General features: G+C 30.3%; 1 long non-coding RNA gene across 1 annotated transcript in view; it reads right to left on the bottom strand.

Moving 5' to 3' along the window:
- LOC117167832 overlaps nucleotides 1–6,197 on the bottom strand; it is a 240,469-nt gene extending 234,272 nt beyond the window's left edge. Inside the window, exon 1 of the long non-coding RNA XR_004466437.1 lies at nucleotides 6,097–6,197. This is a non-coding gene — a long non-coding RNA (uncharacterized LOC117167832). The remainder of the gene's footprint in view (nucleotides 1–6,096) is intronic.
- Between the last annotated feature and the right edge of the window lie 7,066 nt (nucleotides 6,198–13,263).

Genomic DNA, 13,263 nt, shown 5'->3' on the forward strand with positions numbered 1-13,263 from the left:
TAAATGTGTAAACATAAATGGCTGAAGTTTTGACAGGCGTCATTTGAAGGATCAAGCTCGACGAAAATGGTTCACATTAGCGAATACTAATGCCATCTCTTAAAATTTTCAGGTACTTATCAGACTGTCTAGTACATGACAACCCATAATGTGTAAAATATAATATTTTTTCATTAGGTGTTAGAGCGTTCAAAATCACAATTTTTGCATTTTTCGGATATTTAACCAATTTTAACTCAAAAGATATGCTAGATAGAGGAAAATTTCATAGGCCCTTTTGAATCAAAAATCAGCTGAAGAATATGGAAAAATTCTATTCGATGCAAAAATGTTAATTTTTTCCTCTTGATAGAACAATCATTTTGTTTAAACAATCACGAAACGAACACCCGCATACTGCTGCAGTTCGATCTTTGATAGCTACACGCGTGCGAAAGGGACACTCGTGAGTCACCCTGAGTTAGACAGTAATGGAACATTACACCCGTTTTCTTGAAGTTAAATCATCCCAACGAAGCTGGCTTGATCTGCGCTTGCTTGGATTTGAGTGACGTTCATTGGCTACGGTGCGCGTCTGTACTTGATTTTTAAATACATACGCGAACTAGAGCCAATGAACGACGCACAGTTCAAGCACGCGCAAGTATTTTTGAACGAACATTTTAAGGCCTTCAAAGCATTTGAACGAGCTATCTGGACATTAAATATATCTAACTGAATGCCTACGGAGAATTTCTCCGAGTTTCTCAGAGCCTTGAGAATCTTTAGCATATACTCTGAGATTTCTATCGGTAGGGTTAGTATATTTTTAATTATAAGTTAATGTTTAATCTATTACTTATTATTAATATAAACATTAACATTAAGTAATATTTTTATGAAGCATGGAATCTGTTATTAAAGTCCATGGCTGGCGGAAAATGCGATAACAACTTTTGAAATTTTGAGGTTAGAAATTGATTTTAGAATACAAAAGCAAACTGCTGGTCGCAGAATTAGATAATTTTGGCCACTTTCATGTAAATCTTCCGTACATATCTACAAAAATCTATCAAATATTATTTTTTGCTATAAAAGGTTATGAAAATGTACCACAAAAACTTTAAGAAAGTTAAGCTTTTACTGAAATTTTTCTTACAAATTACAAAAAGATTTCATTCAAATTTATAAAATTTTTGGTGAAAAACAGAAACTTTTTTAATCAGGATGACAATAAAAAATAGGTTTTTATGTTTTCATCTTACGTCTGTTTGATAAATTTGTTTACTGCGAGCAGTTCGCTCTTGAATTGCAAAATGTAATATTAACCTCAAAATCTCAAAAAGTTGCTACCACATTTTTTATCAGCAATGAAATTTTATAAAAAATTCCATGCATCACAGGAATAATACTTCATGTTTATATTGAATGAAAGTAATTACTAAAACATTAACTTATAAATAAAAATACACCAATGTTACACTAATTTTACTCACTATCAGAAAAGTACCATTAAACTCCTTGCACTTGACCTTCACAACAAAACAGCTGTATAAAATATATAGGCTTCCAATGTTTTATGTGCTTTTAAACAATATATGGTTTAAGAAATTTGGGATTGAATGAATTATGTTCAGGTTTATGGATGTATCGGGTCTTCATATTTATATTTCAAACAAAAAACACAAATTTTCAACAAAATACGGTAATTTTCAAACAGATAATTCCATTTTTAACTAAAAAAAATCAAGTTTCAATAAGAAATATCAATTTTTAAACAAAAATATAATATTTCAGTTTTTAGTATATAAAACTTAATATTCAATAAAAAAATGAAATTTTCTACAAGTTATTTAAAATTTTAACCAAAACAGACGAATTTGACAGTAAATAGTAAAAGTTTTAACAAAAAAGATAAAATTTCAATCACAAAGATTAATTTTCTATTTTAAAAAATCTTTTTAAACAAATAACAGAATTTTTAACTAAATTAATATTCAATCCAAGTACATTAATATATATAAAGTATTCAAAATAAGATAGAATTCACTTAAATTCAGGCAGGTTCTACACATTATATAGCAGAATCTTTCAGTGATTAACATTTTTTATAGTAAATTATGCAAGACGTTTTTTTCTGATATAAGACAAAAAATCTGTCCGCAACGCGGGCACATTCTCGTCACGCGCTACATGCGCCGCTCGCTTCACTCGCAAGTTTAAGCGCGTCTAGGACGCGCGACGGTCGAATCTAGCACTTCGCGCTCGATAATAAGTTACCTCGCGCTTCGCGCTCGAACATAATTACACCTCACGCTCGGATATTCATTTATTCTGTCTACTTAATTAAGTATAGTCAAAGATTAAGTTTCTCAAAGCTCTGTAGGCTTTGAGTTACACATTCTCATCGTGACACTCGCGCTGCGCGCTCGATTTCCGACAAGTTGTACGCGTCCTATCAAGAAGTGATTCTTAACGAAATTGTAGTACATAGAATTTTCAAATTTTGAAAAAAGTGGTCTCAAAAAATTTCAAAATGCGCTCACTTTTTGAATTTTTATCAAAAATGGCTGGTTAACGAACTCGTCCTTTATTTTAGGACCTAAAAAAAGTGTGCCAAAGATGAATTTGATTCGTTAATTTTTTTTAGAGTTACCGTGTTTACGGATGAACGGCCGGACGGACAGACAGACGCCATCGTGAAAACCTGATTTTCGTATTCAGAGGGTCTCGAAACGTGGAGATCCGTTGAAAAAGTGTGATGTAAAATTTCCGACAATTCTAATACTTTCTCAATCATAAATTAGGGATCGTCCACAAATTACGTAAGACGTTTTTCTTTTGTTTGAATAAAGACGAGCATAAAATTGCTGTGAAGTTGAGAAGGACACAACGATATAAACAAAAGAAAAACATCTTACGTAATTTGTGGACGATCCCTTATGAGAATGTAAAAAATGGAATTTGGACATCTATGGTATGTTAAGAATAATAAAAAACAGATTAATTATTTAACCATAAAATAATTTCTAACAAAAAAAATGAAGTTTCAATTCAAAATATCAATTTTTAAACAAAAATAGAATAATTCAGTTTTTAGTTTATAAAAGTTAATATTCAATCCAAAAAATGAAATTTTCTACAGGTTATTAAAAATTCTAATTAAAACAGTTGAACTTGGCACCAAATATTAAAAGTTTTGACAAGAAAGATGAATTTTTAATCACAACGATTGATTTTTAATTAAACAAAATTTAAAAAAACACAAATAATGGAATTATCAACTAAATTAATTTTCAATGAAAGAACAAAATTATAAAAAGAATTTAAAATAAAATAGAATTTACTTATAACCAGGCAGGTTCTACAGATTATTTAGCAGAACCCCCTCAGCGATTAAAATTCTTTTGTAGTAAATTATGCAAGACGTTTTTTTCCGATCTGAGACAAAAAAATCGATTTTGGGCATCTATTTTAAGAATAATAAAAAACAGATTAATTTTTCACCCATAAAATAATTTTTAACAAAAAAGATGAAGTTTTAATGAAAACAGAAGAACTTGACATGAAATAGTAAAAGTTTTGACAAAAAAGATTAATTTTTAATCACAACGATTAATTTTTAATTAAACAAAATTTTCTCAAAACAAATAATAGAATGATCAACTAAATTAATTTTAAATGCAAGAACAATATTATAAAAAGAATTAAAAATAAAATAGAATTTACTTATAACCAGGCAGGTTCTACACATTATTTAGCACAATCTCTCAGCGATTAAAATACTTTTACAGTAAATTACGCAAGACGTTTTTTTCCGATCTGAAACAAAAAAGTCGAATTCGGGCATCTATGTTGAAAATAATAAAAAAAAACGAATTTTCAAATGAAAAAATTAATTTTTAATAAAAAATATAATTTTTCACCCTGAAATTGTGCAGTTGATTTTTTAATCAATTTTTAACAAAATAGTTGAACCCTAATGAAAAAGATCAGTTTTCAAACAAATAGTGGAGTTTTCAACTAAAAAAGATAAATTTCTAATTAAAAATATAAAAATATAAATCCCGAAATAGGATAATTCCTTTTTAGTTAAAAGAATTAATATTTAACAACAAACAATTATATTTCAACAAATTAATTGAAATTTTAATAAAATAGGTGCATTTGATGATACATACATAGTTGAACTTTCAAGCAAACAGATGAATTTTCAACCAAAAAGATTAATTTTATATAAAAAAAGGCGATGTTTAAAACCAATAATTGATTTTTCAACACAAAAATATCAATTTGTAATTCAAAATTTCAATTTTTCACCGAAAGTGGGAGAGTTTAATTTAGTTAAAGAATTAAATTTTTAACAAAAAAAACGGAATGTGCAACTTAATAGTTTTGTTCTTAATCACACAGATGAATTTTCAAACGAGAAGACTAATATCCTACCGCAATAAAGAATTTTCATCGAAATGTGCATTTTTAAACTAAAGGGTTAAATTTTCAACTAAAAAACATAAAATTTTAACTAACTATGAAGTAATTTTCAAAAAAATAATAATTGAATCCTCAATGAAGAAGATGAATTTTCAACCGCGAATGACACAATTCAGCTGTTGTTGTTTTAGAATAATCATATTTTTTAGTTTTCGGTTGAAAATTTATCTACTGACTTAAAAGTTTAACCATTTTGTTAAAATGTTATATTTTTGGATGAAAAAGTAACTATTTGATTGCAAATTCGTTAATTTTTTAAAACTGAAAATTAAACTTTTTCATTTTCATTGTAAACGGTTTTGTTAAAAATTTGGCTTTTTGATGAAAGATTTGCATTTGACACCAAATAGTTTAACTTTTAACCAAATAGTTAAGTTTTCAACCTACAAATGTTAATTTTAAACTGAATGGCCAAATTTTCAAACAAAAAAGATTAATCTTTAACCAAAAAGAGTTGCATTAAAAAAAATAATTCTCAATGAAAACGTAGTGGTGTATATCTTAAAACAAAAGGAAAATATTTTCAACAAAATATTTAAATTTTTAACCAGAGTTGAATTTTCGAACCAGCATGGAAATTTTCAACAAAGTAGTTGACTTTTTAACCTGCAAATATTAATTTTAGATTGAAAATGTAATATTTGATAATCCAACGAATGCAGATAACACCTTGACCCTCCATCTACCACCATCAACCAAATTTTTTACAACATCTTCACCCCACATGACAATTTTTTAAATAGTTATTTATTGAAAGTGTTATTTTTAATACAATATTTCATTAATTTCAATGAAATTTGAAATATAATAATTATTATTTTAATTTTAAACAAAATATTTATGTTTTTCATAAACTTTAATGTGATAAGTCCAGGGAAAAGTGGGAGACTTAACTAAGCCCGATAATCGAAAATTGGCAGAAATTTGCCTTACAAAGTAGTGTAATGATTTGGTATAAATCGGAATAATGAAACAGTTATTACTAAAAATTTTATGACATTGAATGCATGAACTAATGTTGAGGAGGCTTAACCAAGATTTTCAGGGAAGAGTTTACCAAGTAGCAACAAGCTTATACAGAATATGAGAATATAAGAATATGATTATCATCAACGTGAGCTACAAAATCGTAGTGAATGCTATTCATCAATATTAGATGTAAATTAATCTTTAATAAAAAAAAGCTCATTTGGAATAAAATAATTCATTTTCTACCTAAAAATAAGGAATTCGTTGAAATCCTATTATAAACGATTAATTACAGTTTCAGATACAGAACTCATCCCTTGAAGTCTTGTATTATTTTATACTAATATTTTGTAACATTCATTAAATATGTATAACATAGAAATGATAGGCTTTTCATTTATTCTTTTTCATACAAAGATAGATAGGTGCGCGCCGTGACGCGCACAAGACTGCTAGTTATTAGATATATACTTATGTAGGCTAACAACTGAGATGAATTTCATGACTGAATTATGATGGATTCATAAACTTTTATATTTTGTTGGAGAATTTACCAATGCGATTTTCCGGATTTTTTTGTAAAGTATATTATACAATAATTTACGTAGATTCAATGAATACAATAATTTATAAAGTTCTAAATGGTCCACTTACCTGCACCTGAAGACTCCATTTCAAAGATTTCAATTTCCTTGACTCTGACACTTATTGCAGGCTTCCAAACACAATACTGTTTCCCGGCCTTGCTGCCTATGACCTCCTACCTGTCGAGCGCCCACTTTAGAACTGCAATATACATGCAAGTGGAAATGTCTGGGCGCTCCTACCAGCGAATTCGGACTCCTCAAATATCCCTGTACCTGACCTGAACCTTCAAATAACTGTTGGTGACATTTTAATTTTTGGGTTTTCTGCCACGCTTTCGGGATTTCGCCCCACTGTGCGCCGGGAAGTGTTTCAAACTTTAAAAATTTGTAAGTGTTTGAAATTTACTCTATAGTTGTAAAAATCGTAGATATTTTTTGCACTATTTCAGATAAGAAGTAAAAATATAAAATTGAAAATGATGAAAAAAAATCCTGCCGAATAAAGAAAATAATTTTCAATTAAGGAAAAATTAATTTTTTGTATTCGGCTTGATTAACATTTATTTTTAAAGTTGAAAAACATGTTTCCTAAAACTTGATTAGTTTAAATTAGAATATCACATGATCATTTGATATCAAACTGCTATTATCGAACACATAAATTGTGTGTAAAAAAAATACAATTTTTTTGTTTTTTGAAAAAAGAATTCCTGTGTTTAGCAGGAATATTTATCATTACTTTTTTATTAGGACGGCTTTTGTTACCTTGTAAACGAAACAAAAGTAATTTCAGGGAGGCCGTTTTAATAAAGGAAAAAAATTTCCAGTAATTTTCCGATTCCCACAAATTTTTCACGGTTAAAAAAATTCGAAATTGTTTAAATTTAAGTAAATTAATAAATTTAAATTATCAGCGGAAATAAATATATACGCAGCACATTTATAAACTTTAAATAATTTTAGGAAAGAAATGATTTTTGAGTCTTGTTTTGTGGCTGATTTGATTTGTGTGCCAGCTTAATGTTAGTAGTTTATCAAAGTGCACCAATGTTTTGAAGTTTATAAATATGATTATATCTCAAAATAACTGTATCTCCAAATGAAATAATGAAAACGAGTTATCACTACGAATCAACTTCATGCTGCGAACAGAATGTATTAGCAGCGAAGAGAACCAACTTCATACTGCGTAAATTGGTCAATTATTATATATAATAAGATACTTGTACAGTAAGAAGTGAATTAATTTAAAGCAATATATTCATTTTCATAGTATGTGTGCAATGTCTATTGTATCAAGTATACAGTTCTTGAGTTGAGGACACTGTTGTGATTCTATCTTGATAACATTATGTATCTTCGAAGTAAATCTGACCTTCGTTTCAAGTTATTAATTATTTGGAGGGAAATCACGAAGGAATAATAAGGAGACCTAACTCCGTTTCCCCACTTGGCAATAGAAACATTATCGTAAGTGTCATGGAGATTGCAGGCAGATCTTACATTTTCGTACGCAGATACGCAGTTGTCCTCTTCCTATACATAGAAAAGTGTGCGAGTCAGAAATTTTGTCAAACTGACGTAAGTTAAAGAGGTTCTGTTCGTTTGTTTTGATGCAGGTCGCAAAACTTTGTTATTCTAGGCCATGAGGTGTCAAGCGCCGGATTTTGGTGCAAGTTGCACGCCGAAGAAGGCGAATACACTTCGATTTTTTAAAGCCCTCACTGTTACAACTATAAAATTTAAAAAATCTATTTCTAAATTTTAATCCGAAAGCTTAACAAAGGACCCTTGAGTGTCGGCTACTCTATTGATATAGCCTATCTGCTTGTTATTTATGGTCCAATTCTTATTTTAATTTCAAAATCTCTGCTTCTTATTTATGATCGTATTTTCATTTCAATTTCGGAATTTCGGAACGCTGCCGTGGGTTCGAACCTTTTTCTCAACTTTGTTTTTCGTATTGTAAATATTTCAAGTAATAATTTTTAATGCTTTCCCGGCGAATAAATTATTTGTTTGAAAAATACTACTGGGAAATAAATATCATGCAGACACTTTTCGAATAATTTATTTGTATAATCGTAATTTTTTTTACATTTTTGCGGGTGATAATCGTCATGGATTATCACGTGGCAGGGTGATGCAGTGTTCACTGTAGCGACGGAAGAAATGAGAATCAGCCAAAGATTAGGCAGTTTTCAATTGGGAAATAAAAACAAAAAATGTGGATACAATTTCCTAGAAAATACTGAAATGGACTTTTTTTGCAAATAACATCTGTAGACGTATAAATTTGATAAATTCTCATTTCTTCCGTCGCTGCAGTGAACACTGCATCACCCCGCTACGTAATAATCCATGACAATTATCACCGCAAAAATGTAAAAAAAAATTACGATTATACAAATAAATTATTCGAAAAGTGTCTGCAAGATATTTATTTCCCAGTAGTATTTTTCTAACAAATAATTCATCCGCCGGGGTAGCATTAAAAATTATTACTCGACATGTTTACAATACGAAAAAAAAAAGTTGAGAAAAAGATTCGAACCCCCGACAGCGTGGTCTACAGTCAGACTCTGGTCCAATGGACCAGCGGATCTTGATGAGGGTTCACGCGCGCGAGCGGGTAGAGTTTCTTCACCCTTGGCTAATGTGATTTACAAACGCTGATAATTCTTACAAGGGACCAAAAAATCCGGGACACGTGTATTATTATTTTTGAAGTAATATCGATTGATGATAGCCTCATCAAAAACTCAATATCCCAGAAGAGGTTTTCCCCTTTGAGAATTGCAGTCATGGCCCACGGACGATAACGAAGGACGCCCCGATTCCGCGTATAGAGTGAAGGTAACAGCTAGCCTGGTGGTCGATCACAAATACAGTTACAAAAACACAGACATGGCATGTTAGTTTTCTCTGCTTTTTGCTCAATTTCACAACGTATTTCGCAAAATTTGGGGACACCATCTTCAAGACCTGGCCCTTTGGAAGAGCCGTGAATCTCTAGAATTCTTCCATTATGTCAGAATTGTGAGTAAAAAATAAATTAGCAAACGATTCTAATCTTTCAAATGCTGCCGTCTGCTACCCGCTGGTTTCTATCTTTCGCAAAATTTATAATTGTCGGGAAAATAATCATTTCCTCAACAAATTTTTTGATTTTTCAATATTTTATTGAGCCGAGGATCTCGCAGAACCCTGGATATTCGACAAGTTTTCTTTCTTTCATTCACAAATCCTTAGGAAAAAATATATATGGAATCAGTGCCGTACCTATTAAAAAAAAATTCAAAGTCTGATTGAACCAACACCTTTAAATCCTTTAAAATATTTAAACGAGTTACCTGGACCTTTAAATATATCTTACCTGTGTGCCTGCGGAGACTTTCTCAGAACTTCTCAGAGCCTTGAGAAAATTTAGCATAGACTCTGAGATTTCTATCGGTAGGGCGTTTCATTATAATATCACATTATTTGCAATTATCCGTGCTGATCAAATTGTATACATGCTTATAAATACGTAATTTACCAATTTCTAAACTGAGTCACCTCATAATAACTTCTAATGAAATTATAATATTTTTCATGTTTAAGTTTCGAAAAACTTTAAACTTTTAAATCAAGTTATATTACTTCCATTATTTCTTTATCATATTACAAATTTAAAAGGTACTTACCTATACTCTTCCTTCTCAAAATCTGTTCACACATTTTTCAAACAATTACCTGCGCACCTGCGCATCAAAATTTCAGATTTTCCAGGTATTGTGCCTACCACTTACGGTAATGTTTCTATTGATAGTTTCGAATGGCTTCCCACTGGTAGTTGGGTCTCCTTATTCCTTCGCGAGGGAAATATTCAAGCATCATTCTGAGAGAAATTATTTCTTCGCTGAATACCTTGATTTTCTTATCTCGAGAACATGAAAATTGTTTCAATTAAAATAATACTCAAAATAATTATATGAATTGAATTGGATAAAGAAATTTTTTTTAGAGTTTTAGTTACTTATAATGAGAATATAATATTCTTGACTCAATATTTTAGTAAACTTGACGCAAATAAGAATAGTGGAACAAATTGGCTTAATAGTTTTTTGCTTGGAGTAAATATATTCTTGATTGAAATAGTTGTCCTGATTCTATTACTCGTATTTTCTTGATTCAAGAAAATCGGCCCCTTGCAAAAAAAAATACTTGCTTCTTTCAAGTAAAATCAGCTAAGTACCCGTGTGGAAATTGCCTTATTTTGCCCTACTTGATTGTTGCAGTAAAATTTTTAAATGTTGCAGTAAAATGTTTAACAACAAACTTTTTTAAAGAACGCGGATTTTTTTTAAAGAGACAATGAAACTACGTCTGTTTTAATATCAATGCATGTTATGACTTATAATAATATACATTTATGGTAATGATATACACGTTGAGATACAAATTCAAGTGCGAAGCATGACATACGTGATGAGAATGTATTCGTTAAAGCTGAAGAGGCTTTAACAAAAAAGAAGTCACTCACCTAATTACGGTTGTCGATGTCGATGCTCAAACTTGCGTATGTTTCAATACATATACATAAAAATATTATACATATTATGAATTATTATAATATAAATGTATTAAAACCAAACATTTTTTATGTTAGCTGAGAATAAAATAGTGCAACATAAGGAGCAAATATTAAAGTATTCGTGAAAAATAAAATTTGGGCCTTACTTTGCAATATCTGAATAAGGAATATCAACCCAAAGTGCAGAAATAAATATAATATACATTTTATATAATAGAGTTTCTCATAGTATAGAAAAGTTCATATTTATAGACAAAATCGAGTGCGAAGCACGAAATACGTGATGAGAATGCCTTTGTTAAAGACGCGAGGTAAATATATTATCGAGCGCGAAGCGCTAAAACCAACAGTCGCGTATCCTAAGAGCGCTCACACTTGCGATCAATGGTAGACACGCATGAAGCCCGCAAAGAGAATGTGCCCTCTGAGCGGGCAGATTTTTCAGTAGTAATAATAATATTTCTGAAAGGTTGTACGATTAAGAAATTTCTTGTGCTTCTATAAAGTTACTTTTGTGAATTAAAAAACATAATTATTTAGTTTTATATATAAAAAGTATACCGTTCCTACACAGTTATATATTTATAAGAACATAAAAACATATAATTCATAATTTTTCAATCCCTAAATATTTGTTTAATAATGTGTATATTCTTGGGACATTTTAACATCAAAAGGAATAATTTGTAGGGCAGCTATTTTAAGAAAAAAGTCTTTTCTTTTAAAGTATATTATGTAATATTTCGAAGGGATTTAGTATCAGAATTGATATAAAAATTTGTTACTTCATGCTTGAGTGGCCCCTCGGTCAGAAAAATTATACTTTGGAACAATCTATAGCCACCTGGAAAAAAACTGGAATTGTTAGGGAATTTTTTACGGCATTTGAGTAGACGCCCTGACATAATTCTAAAGATAATATTTTTTTAATATTTGTATTGATATCTGTGAATATACAAAATATGCTTAATAGCATAAAATTTCCGAACTACTATTTTAAATGAGCTGATAATTACTTTTACATTTCCCAAAATAAGAATAATCAAACTCCAAAATTGTCGATTTATAAAAAAAAAACATATAGCTATAATAATTTGGTCACTTTCTTTAATTATAGATAGGCGAAATTGAAAAATGGCTGCATAAATTTACTTGCTTATTACTCAGATTTTAGTTTTGTGTTTCAAATTTTGAAATAATTCTGAAGCCATCTTTTAATTCAGTTTGCATCCATCAACGCTACGTTTTTCCTGAGGTGGGTTGGCTTTCCTAGGCTCAGGTCTATTGTTAGACAGGATACTCAATGTGAATAAAAAGTTAAAAGGGATTTTGTTTTAAATTCTGGTATTAACGATTTAAATGTCTGGAATTCGAAATCTGTGACCTTTCTTGCGATTAAATACATCTAAACTTGTACTTGGGAAGTTAAAAATCAATGGCTTGATATTAGATAATGAAAACTAAATTTTAAACAATAAGTATCAAGATGCATTTATTTTTACTATTTTAAGACGTGTTTTAGATTTCTTTTGATCGCAAGAACTCACAGATTTTGAGTTTCAAGGTTTTAGAAAGATTATTTTGGAATTGAGAATGAAAAAATTTTTTAATCCCCGTTATTCGAACCATCTAATAAAGGAAGCGTCGATGGCGGGTTGGACCTTCTTCATGGCAGCAGATACTGCCACGAGATTTTAAATTTGAGTTCACATTTCTACAGCAACTTGTAAAACTTTCTCACAAGACAATAATTTTTTTCTACATTATTCGTAAAAAAATTAGTAAAATCAGACATAGAATAACTATTACACATACAATGGGGAAACATAATGCAATATTGCCCACAAACATTTAAAGTCGCAGTTTGTAGTCTCTTTGTATTCCACCTGTAGAAGGTACAATTTCCCGCTAAACGAAAAAGCTGTTTAGGTATAAGAGGCGGTAACCCATAGATCTTAGAGTAGGTACCTCTTCCATTATCTTTAACGTTAAGGGCGATCCAGTATGTTCCAGGTTCGGACTGTTCATCAAAATTAGTCACAATTGCATATGGTCTCGTCCAACGTTTAGTAATCTGTACTGCCGGCAATACGCCGACTGGCCGAGCTTTTGGGAGTCGAAGTACTTTCAGAATTTGTAAGCTGTTCCTATTTTTAAGATGATATTTGTAGGGCAGTTTTATTAATAAAGTCTGCTGTATCCTTATCCATACTGTACTAATGTATTTTATTGTAGGATAATAAGAGTAGATTATCTTCTTATTGCTTCTCGATCCAGTTCTTTAGTTTGAGTGCATTATTAAAAGCACACATAAACATTGTTTCCTTTTTTACACCATGATGGAAACAAAACTCGTCTATGAATAGTAATTTTGTAAATGATGGACATTTTAGTTCCCCTAAATTTATTACTTGTCTCCTTGTAGTTTTCTGTAGTAACTCGGCATTTTCATGTCCTATGGTGTACATTAGTTTGGCAGTTCGAGCAATGTCACGTAAATTAGCATAAAGGAAGTTCATTGGGACATCTCTTTTAAACCCCTCAGTGCCATGATGATGATATTTAAGCCAGTTATTTTGTTGTTGAAGTTCTTTCATAAGATCAGTACATAAAAATGGTGAAGAAATAATCCAATGAGAAATACAATAACGGTCCAGA

Source organism: Belonocnema kinseyi, chromosome 2 (genome assembly GCF_010883055.1).
Source record: "Belonocnema kinseyi isolate 2016_QV_RU_SX_M_011 chromosome 2, B_treatae_v1, whole genome shotgun sequence".
Lineage (NCBI taxonomy): Eukaryota > Metazoa > Arthropoda > Insecta > Hymenoptera > Cynipidae > Belonocnema > Belonocnema kinseyi.